The 22,441-nt window shown below is 36.8% G+C and overlaps 1 non-coding gene across 1 annotated transcript; it reads right to left on the bottom strand.

Moving 5' to 3' along the window:
• Positions 1–1,509: 1,509 nt before the first annotated feature.
• On the bottom strand, positions 1,510–1,615 carry LOC111763029 (U6 spliceosomal RNA). The gene has a single exon (XR_002795994.2). It is a non-coding gene; the product is annotated as a U6 spliceosomal RNA (small nuclear RNA).
• Positions 1,616–22,441: the final 20,826 nt, after the last annotated feature.

Here is a 22,441-nt window from a genome sequence, read left to right as displayed (position 1 = left end):
TCCAACTCCATCACATTCAGGAACACAAATTCCAAAATAGGGCTCACTGACAAAGTACTGTACTCAGAGCCATCTGCCATGACTGAAGAACTTGTGTGTCTCTGTAGCCCTCAGGAGCACCAGTACCTGGGGCTGTATCTACTTTGGCTGGCTCTGGGATCCTGCTGAGATGTGCATAAGTGCGACCCCTCTGATGACCTCCCAACTCACTTTGTTTTGTTTTGTTTTTTTTGTTTTGGTTTTTTTTTATATTCTTTATTTTCTTTTTTATTATAAATGAATTACATATTCATCATGGAATAGCCAGATAATATAAAAAAGTAAAAAATTACAAATTTATGCCCATAATATTAACTACCCGAAGACAATTTTTTATTGACTTTGTAATAATATTACATTAAAAAAATATATATATATGAGGTCCCATTCAACCCCACCACCCCCACCCCACCTCTCCCCCCCCCCCCCCCAGCAACACTCATTCCCATCATCATGACGCATCCATTGCATTTGGTAAGTACATCTTTGGGCACCTCTGCACCTCATGGTCAATGGTCCACATCATGGCCCATACTCTCCCCCATTCCATCCAGTGGTCCCTGTGAGGATTTACAATGTCTGGTGATTGCCCCTGAAGCACCATCCAGGGCAGCTCCATGTCCCAAAGATGCCTCCACCTCTCATCTCTTCCTGCCTTTCCCCATACCCATCAGCCACCATGTCCACTTTTCCCAATCCAATGCCACCTTTTCTATGTGGACATTGGATTGGTTGTGTCCATTGCACCTCTATGTCAAGAGAAGGCTCAGATTCCACATGGATGCTGGATGCAATCCTCCCACTTTCAGTTGTAATCACTCTAGGCTCCATGGTGTGGTGGTTGTCCTTCTTCTACTCCATCTTAGCTGAGTGTGGTAAGTCCAATGAATCAGATTGTAGGGCCCAACTCACTTTGAAGTCTCTTAGCCATGTAAGTTCATTTGTCTTTACTATTTCCCCCTTTTATTCAAGGCCTTTTTCTAGTGGCATCACCAGCTGGTGATTGGTAGTAATCCCTCGGTGCCAGAGAGGCTCATCTCTGGGAGTCATGTCTCATACTGGGGGTAAGGTAATGCATTTACATGCTGAGTTTGGCTTAGAGCATGACCACATTTGAGCAACATGGAGGCGCTCAGGAGGTAACTCTTAGGCACGCTGTAGCTCTAGACCTACTTTAAATATCAGACACAGAGGCTCATAAGCATAGTCATCAGTATCAGGGGCTCATCACTGGACCATCCTTCTTCACTGAACTTTGCCTTTGCACTTGGGGGATTGTTGCTGTTCCATTGAGGAATGCGACAGAGCTCCCCTGGCTAGAACTTCAACACTCCCTCAGTTGTTGTTTGTAACTCTAAGTACTATGAAAATACCCAGCAGATATCCAAACATTTTTACATACTCTATGTACATGTCCTGGAGAACTCCCTCCCAACCATGTGTCCCCCATCAATAACACCCACACCAGTGAAAAATATGGAATGTTTCATGAACTTGCATGGCATCCTTGCACAGGGCCATGGTAATCATCTCTGTATCATTCCAATTTTAGTTTATGTGCTGCCAAAGTGAGCACCCCATCCTCATTTGAAATTAACTTTCCTGGTTGCTGGCTACCAATACACGGTTGAACATGTATCACCCTGTTGCAGATAATGGGTCAATGTGGTTTCCCAGAAGACACAAAATTCCATGAAGGCAGTAAAGGTGACGATGCTGCACAATTTGAACCGCTAGTCCTGGATAAGTATGTCTCATCTTATTAAATGTGACACACACTTCACTGTGACAGTAATCCTTGCTTGTTTTATTTACTCTAAATAGTATGTTTATTAAAGTACCTGCCAATAAATAGAAATTGCAATATGTTCGTTGAATGAATTAATAAATAAATGAATAAATACTAAATGGTCTTTATATAATTCCTTAACAAACAGACTAATTGATGTATATCTATATATATAGATAAGAATAGAAAGAGAAAAAACTAAATTTAAAATCTTATTTCTGCTTTCTACATATAACTGAAACATTTCTCATATCTTAATTACTTTTATTCATTCAAATCTCTAAAATATTGTTTATAGTTGCACTAGTATAGACTAATCATTGATTGATCTAATATAATTTAGGGCAATATTACAAATGTTCAAAACTGGATATTTATTATATTATATAAATTATTTATGAATCTTTTTAATGCAGAAGAATATAGAAAACAGTATTCTAACCTATCATATTAGGGCAGAATGAATAAAAATTTTTAATTTACACATTTTGGATTATAGATATTTCTATTTCCCTGATATCCTAGGAAAAATATGGCCTATTATCATAGAATCCAATTACCAGCCATAAAATAAAAATAAAAACACAACCCATAATAAGGAAAATAATTACTCCATCAATACCAAACCAGAATTGACAAAGTTTTAGCTGTGTAATATGTTCAAAAAAATTTAAAGCAGGTATAAAGTGATAATGAGAAGGGAAATATCATCTTCTGAGATATAAGATTAATTTGAAGTACTTTCATAGGCTCCAGGTATAGTAGGTTGTTCCCAAAGTAACACATGCTTCCAACCCCATCGGTACAGGTTACTTTCTGAGCAGGTGTCTTCATAGTTGATGTTTAGTGCCTTGAAAAATATTATTTTGTCTGCTTGTTTAATTTTATTATTATTATAAGCCATAGTAGACATGGTTCTATGAAGCACTTAATCCCTGAGAGATGGGCAAAATGAATTGAACCCAAAAGGATAAGCTCAAATCTTTGTGATATTAAGATAGTAGGAAGGTCTTGTCTCTATAGAGGAGACTTCTGGACTTCACTGCTCCAGACTTCCCTAACACATTATAAATTATTAAATTTTGTCCAACAAATGCTACTATAGCCCATAAAAAATACAATAGTATTTATAACAAGGTCAAAATTAACAATGTTTGGAATCCAATAACAAATTACCAGCCATAAAATAAGCAGAAAAACACAACCCATTATAAGGAGAATTACCCCATCAATACCAAACCCGAATTGAAAAAGCTGTTAGAATAAACTTACAAGAACATTAAAGCAGATGGCATAGCTGTATAACAAGTTCAAACAAGTTAAGGATGATATAGAAGATATTATTTAAAATACCCATGACAATATTCAGATTATGAAATTAAATTAAGATGAAATATATACTATATTTATATATACTATATATTATATATACTATATATAATATAAAATACTATATAAAATATATAAAGCCATTGTAGGATCAAAATAATAGTGAATTTGGACATGTAGCAATCCCAAAGAAAACGTTAAAAATAATTTAAAATACAAATGCTCAATTCACTGAGTACCATAATATACACATGGACTGCTGTACACATAGCTGGAATTTCAGAGGGAAAGTGGGGTGAATAGAAAAATATTTCAATAAATATGGCCAATTTACCACAAGTTTGATGAAAACTATCCAGTTACATATCCATAAAAGTGAGTGAAACCCAAGCACAAAAGAGATGAAAAAGCCTCCATTCAGTTATATCACAATTTGCTCAAATCCAGTGATAAAGTACCAAATTTTAAAACAGCCAAAGGAAATAGAATGATTCCAATAAACAATGCAATATATATTACAGAAACATCTTTAAATTACCAGAAAACTATAAAACTTCTAAAATAATCCATAAATATCTTACTATGTTAGAATAAAACTTAAATGAGTAAAAGGAGTTCCTTTAAGGAGAAGAAAAATATATAACATACACAAGGAAACTATACCTATAAATGTTTAATATATTAAACTAATATGTAATAATCCTTTAAAACAAATTTCCAAAAGTGAGAAAAATGTACTCTTGGAATTATAATATAAGTGAATGTAAAAGATATCAACCCAACAGTATAAATAGGAGGAGGAGAGAAATGGAATAATACAATTTTGGAATCTTATAGTGTATTAGAAGTGGCATTATGTCATTTGAGGGTAAATTACAATGAATTACAGAGAGATATTATAAATATGTATAAACCAACACTAAATTATCATTAAAAAGATATTTACACTTCAGCACTATTAATTACACTCAATTCGGTACAACCCTATCATCTCCTTCAATTGTCAAAACAGTACAAACAAATTACAATTTCCACACAAATTAACTATTGGCTCACCAATATCTATCCCCTGCCTATCTCTAACAACCTATCTTCCAGACTTTCCTTCTGTGAGTATGCTGATAATTCTTAGTACATAGCAGTGAGATCAAGAAATATTTGTCTGTTTGTGTGTCTTATTTCCCTAACCATGAGCTTCTCAAGGTTCATCCATGTTGCTTATGTGCAAAACTCATTCCATCTTAGAGGTAAATAACATTCCATCATATTTATATACCACATTTTGTTTATCCTTTCATCTTTTGATGGACACTTGTATAGCTACAATATTTTGGCATATGTGAATAATATCACTATGAACATTGGTGTGCATATATTTGTTCTAGTCAGTGCTTTCAATTCTTGTGACTATATACTCAGATGTGGGATCGTATGGAAATTCTGTAATTAGGTTTGTAAGAAATGGCCAAACTATTCTCTGGAGTGGCTGCACTATTCTACATTCCCAACAGCCGTGAATGTTCCCATTAGTATGCAACCTCTTCAGTACTTATAGTTACCTGTTTTTTGTAATAGCCAGCAGCCTAGTAGAGGGAAATGATAGCGCATTTTAATTTTGATTTGCATTTCCCTATTTGCTGGTGATATTATCTTTTCATTAAGCCATCCATATTTCATAGAGACATCAATATTTGCTTTTTGTAGAAATGTCTGTTCAAACATATTGAGCATTTTTAAATAGGTTGTTCTTTATTATTGAGTTGTAAGATATATGTTTTCCTACCAGGAAAGACAGTGATTCCATTGAACTTTAAGTTAAGACTGCCTCCTGGCCACCTTGGGTTCCTCATGCCTCTGAATCAACTGGCAAAGAAGGGGATTACTGTACTGGCTGAGGTGATAGATCCTGGTTATCAAGGGGAAATTGGATATCTACTACACAATGGAGGTAAAGGATAGTTTGCCTACAATACAGGAGATCCTTAGGGTGTCTTTTAGTACAAACATACCCTTTGATTAAAGTCAATGGAAAACTTCAAATCCCAACTCCAGAAATGTCAGGAATGATATTGGGGTTACCTCACCAGGCAAAGACCTACAGCCTGCTGATGTGTATGCTGAAGGCAAATGGAGTATGGAATGGGTATAGAAAGAAGGTAGTTATAAATAAGAAGTAGGATCATGTGACTAGTTACAGAAATGAGGACTGAAATGATTAATATTTCTCCTTTGTTTTGTTATGTGTTTGTAAATATATATAAAGACAATATTTTTGTTTCCTTCCTTATCTTATTCCTGTATCATAGGACATTTTTATTTACTTCTTATCACAGTATTTAAGTTAGAAAATATAAAATTCAAGAGTAAATGTTACTTAAGTAATTGCATTTTATTCTGGGGGAAGTTGGTACATTTCCAGTCAAAAACAAGGCTTTTCATTTTTAAATCTTCTGATATCCAATTTATTTTTACTTTAATTTTCTAAATTAGTATGTATTCCATATCTAACCTTTAAGCCCATCAGTATATTCCATTTTACTATTAATGGAACCTGGCAATATATTAGGCTTCATTTTCAAAATAAGTTTTGGACCTCAGAAAGATTCAACTATGGCAGGGGAGGAATACTGGTGTGGGGTGTTATTGATAGGGGTCACATGGTTGGGAGGGAGTTCTCCAGGGCATGTATACAGAGTACATAAAAATGTTTGGGTATTTTCATTGTGGTCACAGTTAAAAATGACAACTGAAGGAGTGCTGAGTTCCTAGCCAAGAGAGCTCTATCACGTTCCCCAATGGAACAGCAACAATCCCCCAAATGCAAAAGCTAAGACCAATAAAGGATGGTCCAATGATGAGCCCTTGATACTAATGACAATGGTTGTGAGCCTGTGCACCTGAAATAAGAACTAGGCCTAGAGCTGCAGGGTGCTTAAGAGTTACCTCCTGAGAGCCACCATGTTGCTCAAATGTGGTCAATCTCAAAGCCAAACTCTGCATGTAAATGCACTACCTTCCCCCCAGCATGGGACATGACTCCCAGGGATGAGCCTCCCTGGCACTGAGGGATTACTACCAAACACCAGCTGATGATGTAACTAGAAAATGACCTTGAACAAAAGGGTCAACTAAGACCAGAAGAATATCTCAGCCTACATATAATAACAGGTGTTAATAATGGTATTGGTTCTTCTGAGGGCTACAGAGATACACAGGTTCTATGGTCATGGCAAATGGAGTTCAGTGCCATGTCAGTTGGCCCTATTTTAGAGTTTGTGTTTCTGAGTTTGATGGAGGTGAACTCAGATGTAATCATTGTTCACAAGCCTCTCCTGTTACTTTTACTGGACATGTGGTTGGTGCTGGGTTTGGTGTATACTCAGGGACCTGAATCTCTGGACTGTCCATGTGACAGTCAGGCCCTGAACCTCAACAGACTTGCAACTCCCACCCTCTGGTTTATTGGACTTAACCCAGTCAGCTAACAGGAAGGTAAAGAAGACCAACCACCACACCAGGGAGCCAAGAGTGCCTACAACTGCAAGCAGAATTGCATCCATTATCCATGTGTAATCTAAGCCCCCTCTCAATATAGAGGTGGAGTGGACATAAACATCCCAGGGTCCACAGGATGGAGGAATAGAGTATGGATTAGAGTGGACTTACTGATATTCTATTCTGGAACTATTGTGATTAGGAATGGAAGAAAATGTAGCATTGATGTGGAGAAAGTGACTATGATAGCTGCTGAGGGTGGAGAGAGGGAAGAAGAGATATGATGTGGAGGCATTTTCAAGACTAGGAGTTGTCTTGGGTGGTACTGCAGGAATAGTTGCTGGACATTGTATGTTCTGCCATGGCCCACTGGGTGGACTGGGGGAAAGCATAAACTATAATGTAAACCATTATCCATGTGGTGCAGCAGTGTTCAAAAATGAATTCACCAAATGCAAAAAATGTCCCATGATTGTTGATGTGGGAGGAGTGGGGTGAGGGGCATGGGGGGTATATGAGGACCTCATATTTTTTGAATGTAACATTAAAAAATAAAAACAAAAATAAAATATTATAAAATAAAATAAAAAAGGACAGCTGAGTGTTATTTATTATTTTTTAATATTACATTCTAAAAATATGAGGTCCCTATACAACCCCCACCCCCCTCCCCCCACTCCTCCCCCATAGCAACAATCTCCTGCATCATCGTGACAAATTCATTGCATTTGGTGAATACATCTCTGAGCATTGCTGCACCTCACGGGCAATGGTCCACATCATAGCCCACACTCTCCCAAGTTCCACCCAGTGGGCCATGGGAGGACATACAATGTCTGGTAACTGTCCCTGCAGCATCACCCAGGACAATTCCAAGTCCCGAAAATGCCTCCACATCTCATCTCTTCTTCCCATTCCCCATCCCCAGCAGCCACCATGGCCACTTTCTCCACACCCATGCCACATTTTCTTCGATTACTAATCACAATAGTTCATGAATAGAATATCAGTAAGTCCACTCTCATCCATATTCTATTCCTCCATCCTGTGGACCTTGGAATGGTTAGGTCCACTCCTCATCTATATCAAGAGGGGGCTTAGATTCCACATGGATGCTGGATGAAATCCTCCTGCTTTCAGTTGTAGGCACTCTTGGCTCCATGCTGTGGTGGTTGGCCTTGTTCAACTCCATGTTAGCTGAGTGGGATAAGTCCAATAAACCAGAGTGTAGGAGCTGAAGTGTGTTGTGACTCAGGGTCTGGCTATCATATGGTCAGTCCAGAGATTCAGGTCCCCTGGGTATATATTAAACCCCAGCACCAACTACAGTTCTGGTAAAAGTGACAGGAGAGGCTTGTGAAAAAAGATCAAATCTGAGTTGATCTCCATCACACAGAAACACAAACTCCAAAGAAAGGCCAGCTGACATGGCATTGAACTCCGTTTGCCATGACCATAGAACATGTGGGTCTCTGTAGCCCTCAGAAGAACCAATACCCAGGGTTGTATCTCCTTTATCTGTCTCTGGGACTCTGATGAGGTGTGCATAAGGGCAACATCTCTGATAACCTCCTGGCTCTTTTTGGAGACTCATAGCCATATCAACTCATTTGTCCTTTCTATTTCCCCCTTGATTCAGGTCAAAAAGCAATTTAACTCCTGGTATTATATGTAGACTGAGATATTCTGCTGGTCCGAGTTGACCCTTTTATTCAAGGTCACTTTCTAGTTACATCATCAGCTGGTACTTGGTAGTAATCCTTTGGCACCAGGGAGGCTCATCCCTGGGAGTCATGTCCCACACTGGGGGGAAGGCAATGCATTTACATTCTCAGTTTAGCTTCGAGGCTGGCCACATTTGAGCAACATGGAGGCTCTCAGGAGGTAACTTTTAGGTACCCTGAAGCTCTAGGCCTTGTTCTTATTTCAGGTGCACAGGCTCACAAGCATAGTCATTAGTATTAAGGGCTCATTGTTGGACCTTCATTCTTTTTTTGGTCTTTGCTATTGCACTTGGGGGATTGTTGCTGTTCCTTTAGGGACTGTGATAGAGCTCCCATGGCTAGGAGCTCAGCACTCCCTCAGTTGTTGTTTTTAATTGTATTCACTATGAAAATATGCAAACATTTTTATGTACCCTGGATACATACCCTGTAGAACTCCCTGCCAAACATGTGTCCCCTGTCAATAACATCCCACACCAGTATTCCTCTGCTGCCATTGTTGAAACTCTCTGTGATCCAAAACTTCCTGAAAAGTGAAGCCCAATAAATTGCCAGGTTCCATTAATAATAAAATGGAATATAGTGATGAGTTTAAAGGTTAGATATAGAATATATATTAATTTGGAAAAATTAAGGTAAAAATAAATTGGGGTATCAATAAATTTTTAAATGCAAAAGCTTTGTTTTTGATGTTTTGCCTTTCATCACTGCAATAAGTGTTACACTGTATACAAATTGGCAAAGCAACTACTTTCGTCTTTTCCTCAGTGTCTACATCCTATCTTTTTCTTTTCTTTTTTCTAATTATTAAGCTTATCTTCACAAGAGTTTTAGATCACAGTAATTCATATATACAATATACAGTACTTCCACATATCCAACATAAAACCTTTTCCCTTCCACAGCAATAATCTTTTTACATATTCATAGTATATTTACTGAAACTGATGTACAGATACTGAGACAATAGCTTTCAAACAAGGTAACATTTGGGTTTACATTGTGGTTTATATTTTAGACTATACAATTTTCTAAATTTTTAGTTATCTTATGTTTTACATTATGATTTACATTTTAGCCTATCAGCCCCTATATATTTTTGGTGTAATTTTACATGTCTTATATACATCCTTGTGTACTCTTGTGGAACAGTTCTATTGCCCACACAGTTATACTGGTTTCACCTATTCAATACCTCTTTCCCCCTCCCCTTAGGGCCCACAGTCAGAGTCAATCTTCATTGCTTGAAGGGCCATGTTCAGAGATACTTGCAACAGTGTTGAGGGCTTGACATGCTCAACTGCCCTAATGAACTGGGAGCCACCATTTCTCTTGAGATACAGTTCCCTCTATTTGAGGGCATCAGTCCTCCCCAGGATGTGGGTATACCTTCACTCTCATTATAAGGGTCTCTATTCATGATATAACCCACTATGGCAAAATGAGCAGTCACATATTCTCTAGGAGCCTGTCCTGCATCAGATTATCCCCTTTAAGCATTTTAAACAGGTGACTTTCCTTATTATATTTTTGAAAAGGTTTTCTCAGCATTATACTCTCAACCAAATACCTGACAATCTCCTATGTTCGTATGTTGCCCCACCCTCCTCCCAATTTCTTGTGCCATATTACCCATCCTCCCATCCCTAGCCATACAAAAGCCCACAAAACCCCACACAAAGGTAACCCTATGCCCCCATTTTATCCCTTCCTTGTACAAATACTTACCTCCAGCTTATCATAGATTTCAACCATGTAGGTGTCAGCTTACATCCTTCCTCTACCCCCAATTTCCAGTAAGCCTATTATCCAGTCTCTAGCTCTCTGAGGAAGCTTTGTTTACTTATGTCATATCATTGAGGTCATGTAGTATTTATCCTTCAATGCCTGGGTTGCTTTACTCAACATAAGGTTCTCAAGATTCATCCATGTTATCATGTGTGTTTGTAGTGCATTTGTTCTTATAGCCAAAGAGTACTCCATTGTATGTATATACCACACTTTATTTATCCATTCATCTGCTGATGGGCATTTGGATTGATTCCAACTTTCGGCATTAGTGAACAATGCTGCTATGAACATTGGTGTGCATATATCAGTTTGTGTTCTTGTTTTCAGTTCTATTGGGTATATACCCAGCAGTGGAATTGCTGGGTCATATGGCATATCTATGGCTAGTTTTTTGAGAAACCGCCAAACTGTCGTCCAGAATGGCTGGATTCTACTGCATTCCCACCAGCAGTAGATGAGTATTCCCATTCCTCCACATCCTCTCCAGCATTTGTAGTCTTCTGTTTTTTTCATAGCTGCCAATCTTATGGGAGTAAGATGGTATCTCATTGGAGTTTTGATTTGCATTTCCCTGATAGCTAGAGATTTGGAACATTTTTCAATGTGCTTTTTGCCATTTGTATTTCTTCTTTGGAGAAGTGTCCATTTAAATCTTTTTCCAATTTTAAAAAATGGGTTGTTTATCTTTTTATTTTCAAGATATAGGAGTTCTTTATATATGCAGGTTATAAGTCTCCTATTCGACACATGGTTACCAAATATTTTCTCCCGTTGTGCAGGCTCTCTTTTCACTTTCTTGACAAACTCCTTTGAGGTGCAGAAGGCTTTAATTTTGAGGAAGTCCCATTTATCTATTTGTTCTTTTGCTGCTCGTGCTTTTGGTGTGAAATTCATGAAGCCATTTCCTATTACAAAGTCTTGTAGATGCTTCCCTACACTGCTTTCCAAAGTCTTTATGGTCTTGGCTCTAATATTTAGGTGTTTGATCCATCTTGAGTTCATTTTTGTATAAAGTGTGAGATAGTAATCCTCTTTCATTCTTTTACATATGGATATCCAGTTCTCTAGGCACCATTTGTTGAATAGGCCATTCTCTCCCAGTTGAGAGGGTTTGGTGGCTTTATCGAATATTATATGACTATATATATGAGGATCTATATCAGAACTCTCAATTTGGTTGCATTGCTCTGTGTTTCTCTCCTTAATCCAATACCATGCTGTTTTCACTACTGTAGCTTTGTAGTATCTTTTCAAGTCAGGTAGTGTATTTCCTCCCATTTTGTTTTTCTTTTTCAAAATGTCTTTGGCTATTCGGGGCCTCTTTCCTTTCCAAATAAATTTCATATCTAGTTTTTCTAGTTCCTTAAAGAATGCTGTGTTGATTTTTATTGGGATTGCATTGAATGTGTAGATCAGTTTTGGTAGGATAAACAGCTTAATAATATTTAGTCTTCCTATCCATGAACAGGTAACATACTCTCATTTAAGTCTTCTTTGATTTCCTTGACCAGTCTTGTGTAGTTCTCTGTGTGTAAGTTTTTTACATCTTTATTTAAATTTATTCCTAAGTATTTGATTTTTTTATTTACTATTGTGAATGGTATTTGTTTCTTGATTTCCTCCTGATCTTGCTCATTATTGGTGTACAGAAATGCTACTGATTTTTGCACATTGATCTTATAACCTATGCCTTTTCTAAACTCATTTATGAGTTCTAGAAGATTTGTTGTAGACCTCTCAGGGTTTTCTATGTATAGGATCATGTCATCTGCAAATAATGAAATTTTGACTTCTTCCTTTCCAATTTGAATGCCTTTTATATCTGGTTCTTGCCTCAGTACTTGAGCAAGTACTCTAAGACAATGTTAAATAGAAGGGATGAGAGTGGGCATCCTTGTCTTGTTCCTTATCTTAGAGGGAAGGATTTTAGGATTTCACCATTGTAAAGGATTTTGGCTGTGAGTTTTTTCATATATATTCTTTATCATGTTCAAAAAATTTCCTTTTATTCCAATATTTTGCAGTGTTTTTATCAAGAAATGGTGCTATATTTTGTCAAATGCTTTTTCTGCATCATATAAATGTAATCATGTGATTTTTTTCCTTCAGTCTGTTTATGTGGTGTATTACATTGACTGCTTTTCTTATGTTGAACCTTCCTTGCATAGCCGGAATGAATCCCACTTGGTCATGGTGTATAATTCATTTAATGTTTTGTTGAATACAGTTAGCAAGTATTTTGTTGAGGATTTTTACCTCTAGGTCCATTAGAGAAATTGGTCTGTAATTTTCCTTTCTTGTGGTGTCTTTGTTTGGCTTTGGTACTAGGGTAATGTTGGCATTATAGGATGAGTTAGGTAATGTTCCTTCTGTTTTGATTTTTTGGAAGAGTTTCAGCAGGATTGGTGTTAGTTCTTTCTGGAATGTTTTGTAGAATTCACCTGTGAAGCCATCTGACCCTGGGCTCTTCTTAGTTGGGAGGTTTTTAGTGAATGATTCTATCTCTTTACTTGTGATTAGTTTCTTGAGATCATCAAATTCTTCTTTCATCAATATAGACTGCTTATGTGTTTCTAGGAATTTGTCCATTACCTCTGAATTTTCATTTTTGTTGGAATATAGTTTTTCAAAGTATCCTCTTATGATAGTCTTTATTTCTGTGGGGTCAATGGTGAAATCTCCTCTCATTTCTTATTTTGTGTATTTTCACTTTCTCTCTTTTTTTCTTTGTTAGTCTAGCTAAGGGTTTGTCAATTTTATTGATCTTCTAAAAGAACCAGCTCTTGGTTTTGCTTATCTTTTCAAGTGCTTTCTTATTTTCTATTTTATTTAGTTCTGCTCTTATCTTTTTTCTTTCTTTCTTTCTTCTTCCTGTGGGATTACTTTGTTGTTTTTTCACTAATACCTCCAAATGCACAGTTAGTTCTTCACTTTTTGCTCTTTCTTCTTTTTTGATGTATGAATTTAAGGCTATAAATTTCCCTCTCAGTACTGTTTTTGCTGCATCCCATAAGTTTTGGGATGTTATTTTATCATTTTCATTAGTTTCAAGGTAGTTATTAATTTCTTTTGAGATTTCCTCTTTGACCCACTGTTTTTCCCAGAGTGTGCTGTTTAATTTCCATATCTTAATATGAAATCTGGCCCTCTGGCACTTGCACATTTCCAGCTTCACTCCAATGTGGTCAGAGATATTATTTTGTATGATTTGAATCTTTCTGAATTCATTGAGCCTTTCTTTGTGGCCTAGCATATGGTCTATCTTGGAGAATGATCCATGTGCACTTGAGAAAATGTATATCCTGCTGTATTCAGGTGTAATGATCTGTATATATCTATTAGATCCAGCTCCTCTAATATACTGTTCAAAGTTTTTCTTTCTTTAGTGATTCTCTTTTGAGATGTTCTGTCCAAAGTTGATAGTGGTGTATTAAAATCTCTCACTATAATAGTAGAGGTATCTATTCTTTCACTTAGTTTTTCCAGTGTTTGCCTCACTTATTTGGAGGTGCCCTTGTTAGGAGCATAAATATTTATGATTGTTCATTCTTCTTGAGAGATTGTCCCTTTCACTAATATGTAGTATCCTTCTTTGTCTCTCAGAATTGTTTCACATATAAAGTCTATTTTGTCTGCTATTAATATAGCTACTCTGCCCTTTTTTGGTTATTGTTTGCTTGTAAGATTGTTTTCCAGCCATTCACTTTCAACTTCCATGAATCCCTGAGTCTAAGATGTGTTTCTTGTAGACAGCATATAGATGGGTCATATTTCTTTATCCAGTCTCCCAGACCGAATCATTTGATAGGTGAGTTTAATCCATTGACATTCAGTGTTATTACTTTCAAGGAATTATTTATGTTAGCCATATTTTGATTGGACTTGTGTTTGTCATATTTTGTTTTTTTCCTTCTCTTTTTGTCTTTTTTGTTGCTCTTACACTCTTCTCCCACTCTGCCTCTCCTGTTTTTTTCCTTTCTTCCTGCAGAACTCCCTTTAGTATTTCTTGAAGGGCAGGGTTCTTTTTGGCATACTCTTTCAATTTCTGTTTCTCTGTGAATGGTTTGAACTCTCCATCATTTTGAATGGTAGTTTAGCTGGGTAGAGTATTCTTGGTTGGAATTTTTTTTCTTTTAGTACCTTGACTATATCATACCACTGCCTTCTTGCCTCCATGGTTTCAGATGAGAAATCAGCTCTTAATCTTATGGAGCCTCCCTTGTATGTGATGGTTTTCTTTTCTCTTGCTGCTTTTAGAATATTCTCTTTTTCTTGAGCATTAGATAATTTGACAAGTATATGTCTTGGGGTGGGCCTGTTGGGATTTATGGTGTTTGGGGTATGTTGTGCTTCCTGGACATGTACATCCATCTCTCTCAGTATATTTGGGAAGTTTTCAACCATTGTCCCTTTTCCCTTCTCTTCTCCTTCTAGGATGCCTATAATATGAATGTTTGTACATTTTCCATTGTCATTCAAGTCCCTAAGTCCTAGCTGGATTTTTTCTATCTTTTTATCGGTCAGTTGTACTATCTGTTTCATTTCAGATGTGCTGTCTCTCAAGTCACTAATTTTCTCCTCTGTCTCTTCTAATCTGCTGCTATTTGCTGTGAGTGTATTTTTGATTTCTTGAACTGTGGTGTTCATCCCCATTGTACCTGTTATCTTTTTGCATATGTCTGCAATTTCCTCTTCAAGTGTTTTCTTCATATTGTTAATCTCTTCCTTTACTTCATTAAGTTGGTCTCTAATATATATTTTGAGATATTTAATTACATGTCCGATGTTCTGCTCCCCTCCTGGTTTTTAGTTTGTTCATTGGATTCAGCCATGTTTTCCTGTTTATTGGTTTGGTTTGCAATTTTTTGCTGCTGTCTGGTCATCATTTTTTCTTGATGGGTTTAATCAGTTCCTTAGCTTCTTTGTTTACTCTTGGGGATTAATTAGTTGTTCTTGCATAAGTGTTATGTCTTCTCTTTGTCACTTTATTCTTCTTACTCTATTTTCTTGTTGCTGGCTAAGGTCACTTTGAAGGATAATATTAGGGCCAGGGAAATCAAAATGAGTAAGAAAATAAAATGTATAAAGTAGTATTGGTAATAAATATTAACAGAGCAACAATGTGAGATCTAGGAGAATGGTTATTAGACTCATGTAAGGTGTGTAGAGTTATAGCAGTAAGTTGAGTACCTATAATGAGACCGTTAACTGAATATGGGGAGGAATATAGTATGAATTTAAAGGCCAGTTTTTCATGAGAGAGGAAAAGAGAAAAGAAGGACAATAATATCAAGAGTGGATAAAAGACAGAAAATAGAACAAAGGTATTAGAAATTTAAAGTCAGACAATTTGGGTGCCAAAGAAAGGGAGGTGGAATGTAAGAGAAACAGTAGATGATGGAGGATAGCAGGATGTGGGGGAAAGGAGATAGTGTAGGTGGCCAATATTAATTCATGCAGAAAAGAGGAAATGGAGGATGAGGAAACACAGCAAATGTGAAGCGCTCCCTGCAGCTCCTATAATATAAAGAAAAGAAAAGAAAAGAAAAAGGAAAAGAGAGAAGAAAAAAAGGGGGTGGGCAAAGGAAATGGAGGGAAACAAGCAAGAAAAAGAAAAGGAATAAAAAAACTGAATAAATGAAAATGGACCTTGGGGGATAAACGGGAGAAAAGATCAGGAGACAATGCAATATTAGCAATGAAGACCAAAAAAAAAAAAAAAAAAGAAAAGAAAAGAACAAAAACAAAAACACAAATGCCAAGGGCTAGGGTAATCAAGGACCTCAGATGGACCTCAGGACATGGTGGATTCAGGGATGGGAAGTCTGTGATATTGCAGACTCAAGGTGTGTGAGTCTCTGGAGGGTGGTCCACCAGGGTTTAGGGGACACAGACCTGAGAACCATGCATCTGGTTAACAGGGGTTGGGAGCACTGCAGCACAACACAGCCTTCAGGGGTCCCTGCAGCTGGGTGCCGGCCCTAGGGGGAGGGGTCCCACCTGCAACCTCTGACCTCCTTGTCAGAAACCCAAAATTCCACCTCTCACAAGAATCTCTTCTGTCGCTGTCTCACGAAATCAACATCCAGACACCTCCTGCCCTGCAAGCCCCTGAAACAGCCTGCTCGGGTTGCCGCTGCACTACAAAGAGTTCAGGGACCTCCACAGACAGGCTGGCAGCCCTTGGGGGAAGGGTTACACCCAGAACTTCTGACCTCCATGTCAGAAACCGAAAGTTCCACCTCTTGCAAGAATCTCTTCTGTCACTGTCTCACCAAATCGACATCCAGACACTTCTTACCCTGAAAGCCCCCAAAATAGCCTGCTCAGAGTTTGGTAACACTGCACACAGCAAAGTTATCAGGGATCACCACAGCCCAGCCACCAGCCCTAGGGGCAGGGGCTCCACCCAGAACCTCTGACCTCCGAGTCAGAAACCCAAAATTCCACCTCTCGCAAAAATCTCCTCCGTCACTGTCTCACCAAATTGACTTCCATACACCTTCCTCCCTGCAAGCCCCTGAAACAGACTGCTCAGGGCTTGGGAGCTCCCCAGGACAGCAAAGCCTTTAGGAATCCCCACCGCCGGGCTGCTGGCCCCAGGGGGAAGGGTCACACCCACAACCCCTACCTCTGTGAAAGAGACCCAAAATTCTACCTCTTAAAAGAATCTTCTCTGTCACCATCCCACCAAATTGATGTACAGACACATCCTGCCCTGCAAACACCTGAAACAGCCTTGTCCAGCAGGACTCTAACCCTACTCAGCCACTTCTTTGAGGAGAGATTATGAGGTGTGCTCACTCAGATGCCATCTTGCCCTGCCTCTTCCACTGAGTGTTATTAATAAAATATATGACTTTTTTGTTTTTTTAAAGATTTATTATTTTATTTATTTATTTCTCCATCCCCCCCACCATGATTTGCTTGCTGTCTGCTCTCTGTGTCCATTCGCTACATGTTCTTCTTTGTCTACTTTTCTCCTTTTGTTGGATCATCTTGCTGTGCCAGCTCTCTGTGGGTGCAGGCCATCAGCTCTCAAAGGGTATGTGCCAGCTTGCCTTCACAATAGAGCCATGGCCTCTCATATGGTAGATGGGAGCCCAATCAATTGAGCCATGGCTGCTTCCTGACATTGTTTTTATTTAATGATTTTGCTTTAAGGAGCTGTGCTTGGATGTCAACTCGATAGGTTGTGGACTGAGATCATCAAGTTCATGTGCCAACTTGGCCAGCTTAAGGTGTACAGTGGTTTGGTCAAGCAAACACTGACATGATTATTACTATGAGGCTATTTCATGGATTTAAATAATCATTAAGCTGATAGTATCCATGGCTGGTTACAGTTACAATCAACTGAGGCAATTGTATTCAGTGATGAGAGAAGACTCTTCCAATCTCTTGAAGGTTTTGAAAAGAGCAGTGATGATTTCAGCAGTCAGAGGGAGAATTCCCATATTTACTTCAGCTTACCAGTTTCTCCTGGAGAATTCATTGGAAACCTTCATTTGAGTTTCCAGGTTGTACCTTATCCTATGGAATTTGGACTTGCCAATCCTTACAGCCTCATGAGCTACTTCATATCAAAAATCTAATAATATTTGCATATTTTCTTATTCATATTCTCTTATTTCAGTTTCACTGGAAAACACTGAGTAATACAACTTCTTTCAATTTTTTTCCCTGGAAGTATTCAGAATGAATATTCTTTCTTTTTTACACCTCTAGATTTGTCTTGTTCATAGAAGGAGAATTACAACCTTACAGTAATTATGGGATATTAATATTGCTCAGGCCAGGCTAGAAGTTTCCTCAAGGATTTTGGTACAGAAACAGAACCTCATTCCAGGTGTATTTTTTCTAAGCTACAAACTATGGAGGGTGCAGGGTTGGTGGGTAGCCTCATTTAAAATTTGTATATAGCAAACTTCATCAGGAAAGGTGTATAAATAATAAACACAGGGTTATAGTGAAAATGGGTTTGTTTAATAATTTTATTTAGACTTTCTCTTCAGCTTACATCCTCAAGCTAGGCATTTCATTAATAAAGCAGGTGATTTCATAAACACCTGATTAATGTTCCATTGATCAAATGGCACAAACCCAGGATTATGAAGTGAATTTCAATCTCAAACCCAAAGACTTTAATTAGAATATTGAAAAAGATAGGTGTGGATTTTGGTATGATTTTAATTTTATAGGGTAATTTTAATGGTGAGAATTGATTCATTTATTTCCTCTTTAAGTGTTTTCAAATAAGAGTCAGCATATTCTTTTAAGAAAAATGTATGAATATCCTTGAGATAAAACATACTGAATGAAAATCTATTAGTTATTGATTCAAAGAACACCAAAATTATTATTCCTATTATTGAGAATAAAATTATTCAAAGATTGGTCAACCACTTTTTTCTAGTTAATTTCTTTGATCCTATTCATAGCATGAAGTTAGAGTTCTTGGGTGTAATAGCCCTCCAGGAAAGTTAATTCTCAAGAGAATCTCTGCTTAATCCAGTTTTCTTTGAGTCCCTGAAATAACCTGACACTCCTTATTTCTCTTAATGATAAAATTTTCTTAACAATAAGATGGATGCTGTCTACCTAAACTCTCTTCACCTCAGAATACTGAGGTTAAGGTTGTATTTTATCAACTAGCTATATTAGCATTATCATAACTCTCAAGAATCTATGAAGGAAATACCACATTACTGACATAGGTGGAAAGTACAATTTATGCTTAAGAATGATAAGAAATGTATCAAGAGAATGGCAATGAACTCTAAACTTGGTGGACATTTGTAATTACAAAGGACTTCCACAAACACATGATTACATAATACAAATATACAGACATATAAAAACTCATAAGAAGTGGTTATATAATAAGATTAAATATTTAATATTAGGTGTTTCTAAACAGTTTCAGACATATTAAAATGAAAAATAAAAAATAAAATCTATTGAGACTTTTATTCTGTCTGAGAAACTGGGGTCTGGGAATTGAACCCAGGGCCTCTTATGTGGGAAAGAGAGGAGCCTCATCACCTTCTCTGAATTTTTTTTTCATTTATTTTGCCTGCTTGTTTTTGTTTTTTCAGGAGGCACTATGGATCAAACCCAGGACCTTCCATATGGGAGGGGGGAGCTCAACTGCTTGAGGCACATCCACTGCCCAAGATGTTTCTTTAATATTTTCCTGAGATATATTATTTGCAATCTTTACTTAGCTCATTTCATGCAGGAGTAAATTTTTAAATTATTTATAAAAGTGAATGTGTGCCTCAAGTCTGCACCAATACTCATTATTTTTCATATTTCCTTTGTTCTCCAGCCACATTCTGTTCCTGACCTAGGCATTCTAATTTCTATTTCTGTATATGGGAAGCAGAGAATTTTTCTTAGACAGAAGAAAGATTTTGATAAGATTTAGACTCATATGAGGGGTTACTCTAATCTTGTTTTGTCATGACAGAAGTGATTGTTTCACTGTATTATTTTTCTTTAAAGTTTCTTGATTAGACAAATTGAATGAATTAAAAAATGTCAAATGGTATACATCTTCAAAAAATGGACTGCCAATTTCCAAAGAAGCCAACCAATCTGCAATCATATGTGTTAATTATGGAAGGCACAGAATAATTCAAAAGCTTTATTGACCATATCTGTCAAAAGATGAAACTTCTGAAAATATATGGTAAGTTTTAATTCTGTAAACAGGTTAAGTAAAGATAAGATCAACTCTGCAAAAAACTTAAAATTGTTAAGTTGAAACTAAACAACATTAAATAGACATATAAGTTTTGTTAACTGAACCATTATTTTATTACATGCATTGATGATGTCTTGGAGTGTTAAGTTTAACATTAAAATGCTTGATTTTACCTCAGAAATAAATAAGAATATTTTCAAAATTTGTGCCAGAAATATCACAATTATTCAGAAACAATACTTGCATATATTAAGTTCTGAAGAATAATCATGTATTTCCTAAATGAAGCATATACTATTTTAACTAAATTCAGTAAATCAATGTCATGAATTTTAAAATAGAATTATTGAATATAATGGTTACTGAATTTGCAAAATAATGAGACTGATAGAATCATCAAGGAACAAATGTTTTGGTGTATTTGTCCTAATGATTCCAAATCACTAGAATACATATTATACACTTTTCAAGAAATGATATTTAATGGAAGATGTATAGATACATGTTTTTTGTTTATAAATTGGATTTTGTTATGCATTTCTTAAAACATATTTTGAAAAGCGAATTGCTCCTCTCAACTGTTCAGAAAATATAAGAGAAAGTGAATGACTTTTTAGTGGCAGTTCATGAAATGTGCATGAAGTAAAATGAATGGCTAATCAGCCTCCTGTTATATTCCAATCAACAACTATATATTGCAGAGATTTAATAATTCATCTAGCAAGTAATAATTAAACTCAGTATTTATACTAACTAAAGATAATATTTAAGCAACTTTTTTTACAGTTAATATGTTCAATTTGAATAATTATTCATTTAGCATTGTAACTTTCTTGATATAAATTTACCACATGGTGGATAGAACTAATCCTCCTGAATCTTTTGTGGTTCATTTTATTCTGTTAACAATACTTTGCAAAAAAAAAAAAACCCATTATTTAGAAAATATCTATGATGTTGAAATGTCAAAATGATGTAAATATTGACTTTAACCATAGTAGAAGTTGTATGGCTGTGAGTACTAGGAATTGCTTTTATTGTAGTAGGCAAACAGTAATGAATTCAGAAAAACATATATTACAGTTATTCTGGTAAAAACATTTCATATGTTAATTTAATAACCATAAATATAAACAAGAAGATACTATTTTAAATTTTTGGAATCCAAACAAGATAAATGATGACATTGTGTGAGATTTTGTGAAAAATCTTTAAACATCCAGAAGTAATTACTCTCTCAGATTTTAAGGTTTGTATGAACCAGTTTGGAGAAAGTTAGGGAAATTACAAGTGCAGACAAAGTGCATACATTGGGCAAGTCCCAGAAGACTATACAGTCTTTGAGGAACAGTAAGTCATTGCTGAGACAGGACATTAATGTTTGAAACTGGTTTACTATCCAGAGAAGGGTGTCAGAATCAGATGTTAAAAATAACTTTTTTTTTTTTAAAGATTTATTTTTATTTATTTAATTCCCCTCCCCTCCCCCGGTTGTCTGTTTTCTGTGTCTTTTTGCTGCGTCTTGTTTCTTTGTCCGCTTCTGTTGTCATCAGCGGCACGGGAAGTGTGGGCGGCACCATTCCTCAACAGGCTGCTCCCTCCTTCGCGCTGGGCGGCTCTCCTTATGGGTGCACTCCTTGCGCGTGGGGCTCCCCTACGCGGGGGACACCCCTGTGTGGCACTGCACTCCTTGCGCGCATCAGCACTGTGCATGGGCCAGCTCCACACGGGTCAAGGAGGCCCGGGGCTTGAACCGCGGACCTCCCATGTGGTAGACGGACGCCCAGCGCGTCTATAATAAGAGTCTATAATAAGAGGCTGATTGATAGGAAACTTAGGTAAACTTCTTATGGTTACAAATAAAAGCAATGTACAATGAAACAATGACTAATTCAATCAATAAAATAATAAATATAATTGTAGGGATACTGTATCCCACATAATGAAAATATGACTGCATGATCAATCTAAAGAGAAGCAGTATCTTGATGCTATGGGAAATTAAGCAGATTCAGAAAGGCATTGTATCAGTTGGCCAGGGTGAGGCTGGTGTCTTGAGTAAGGTCCACTAATTCCTATCTCTCCATTAAACACTCAGATATTGATCAATTTAATTTGATCCCCTTTAAGTCTGGACTCTCTATTTCTGTATCAAAGTGCTATTAGCAATATCTGTGACTGAGCAGGGAGGAATGTAGGACAATTTATTACAAATAAGGAACAAGTGAAACATTTCTATCTAAAGAGTTTCCTCAAATTCTGTCTACTACAGGAAAACAACTTTGGCACCTACAGGTTAATGAGTGAGTTGGAAAAATTCTATTGTCAGGAAACTAATTTATAAGGTGGTAACATTTATTTTAAAACATGATTGAGACCTTTATATACGAAGATTTAATAAAAATAGAATGAAATCACATTGTTTTGGGGGTAGTTTCACCAAGAAATGATTATTGCTTGTGTGTTTTATGTTCGAACTAAAAATGAGAAAGTATATTACAATATTCTATCAAAATTCTCAAGAATTGAGGAATGAAAAAGCACAAGGGGAGAATGCAATCTTAC

The sequence above is a fragment of the Dasypus novemcinctus genome, chromosome 25 (genome assembly GCF_030445035.2).
Source record: "Dasypus novemcinctus isolate mDasNov1 chromosome 25, mDasNov1.1.hap2, whole genome shotgun sequence".
NCBI lineage: Eukaryota > Metazoa > Chordata > Mammalia > Cingulata > Dasypodidae > Dasypus > Dasypus novemcinctus.
This window is presented reverse-complemented; position numbering and strand designations above follow the sequence as displayed.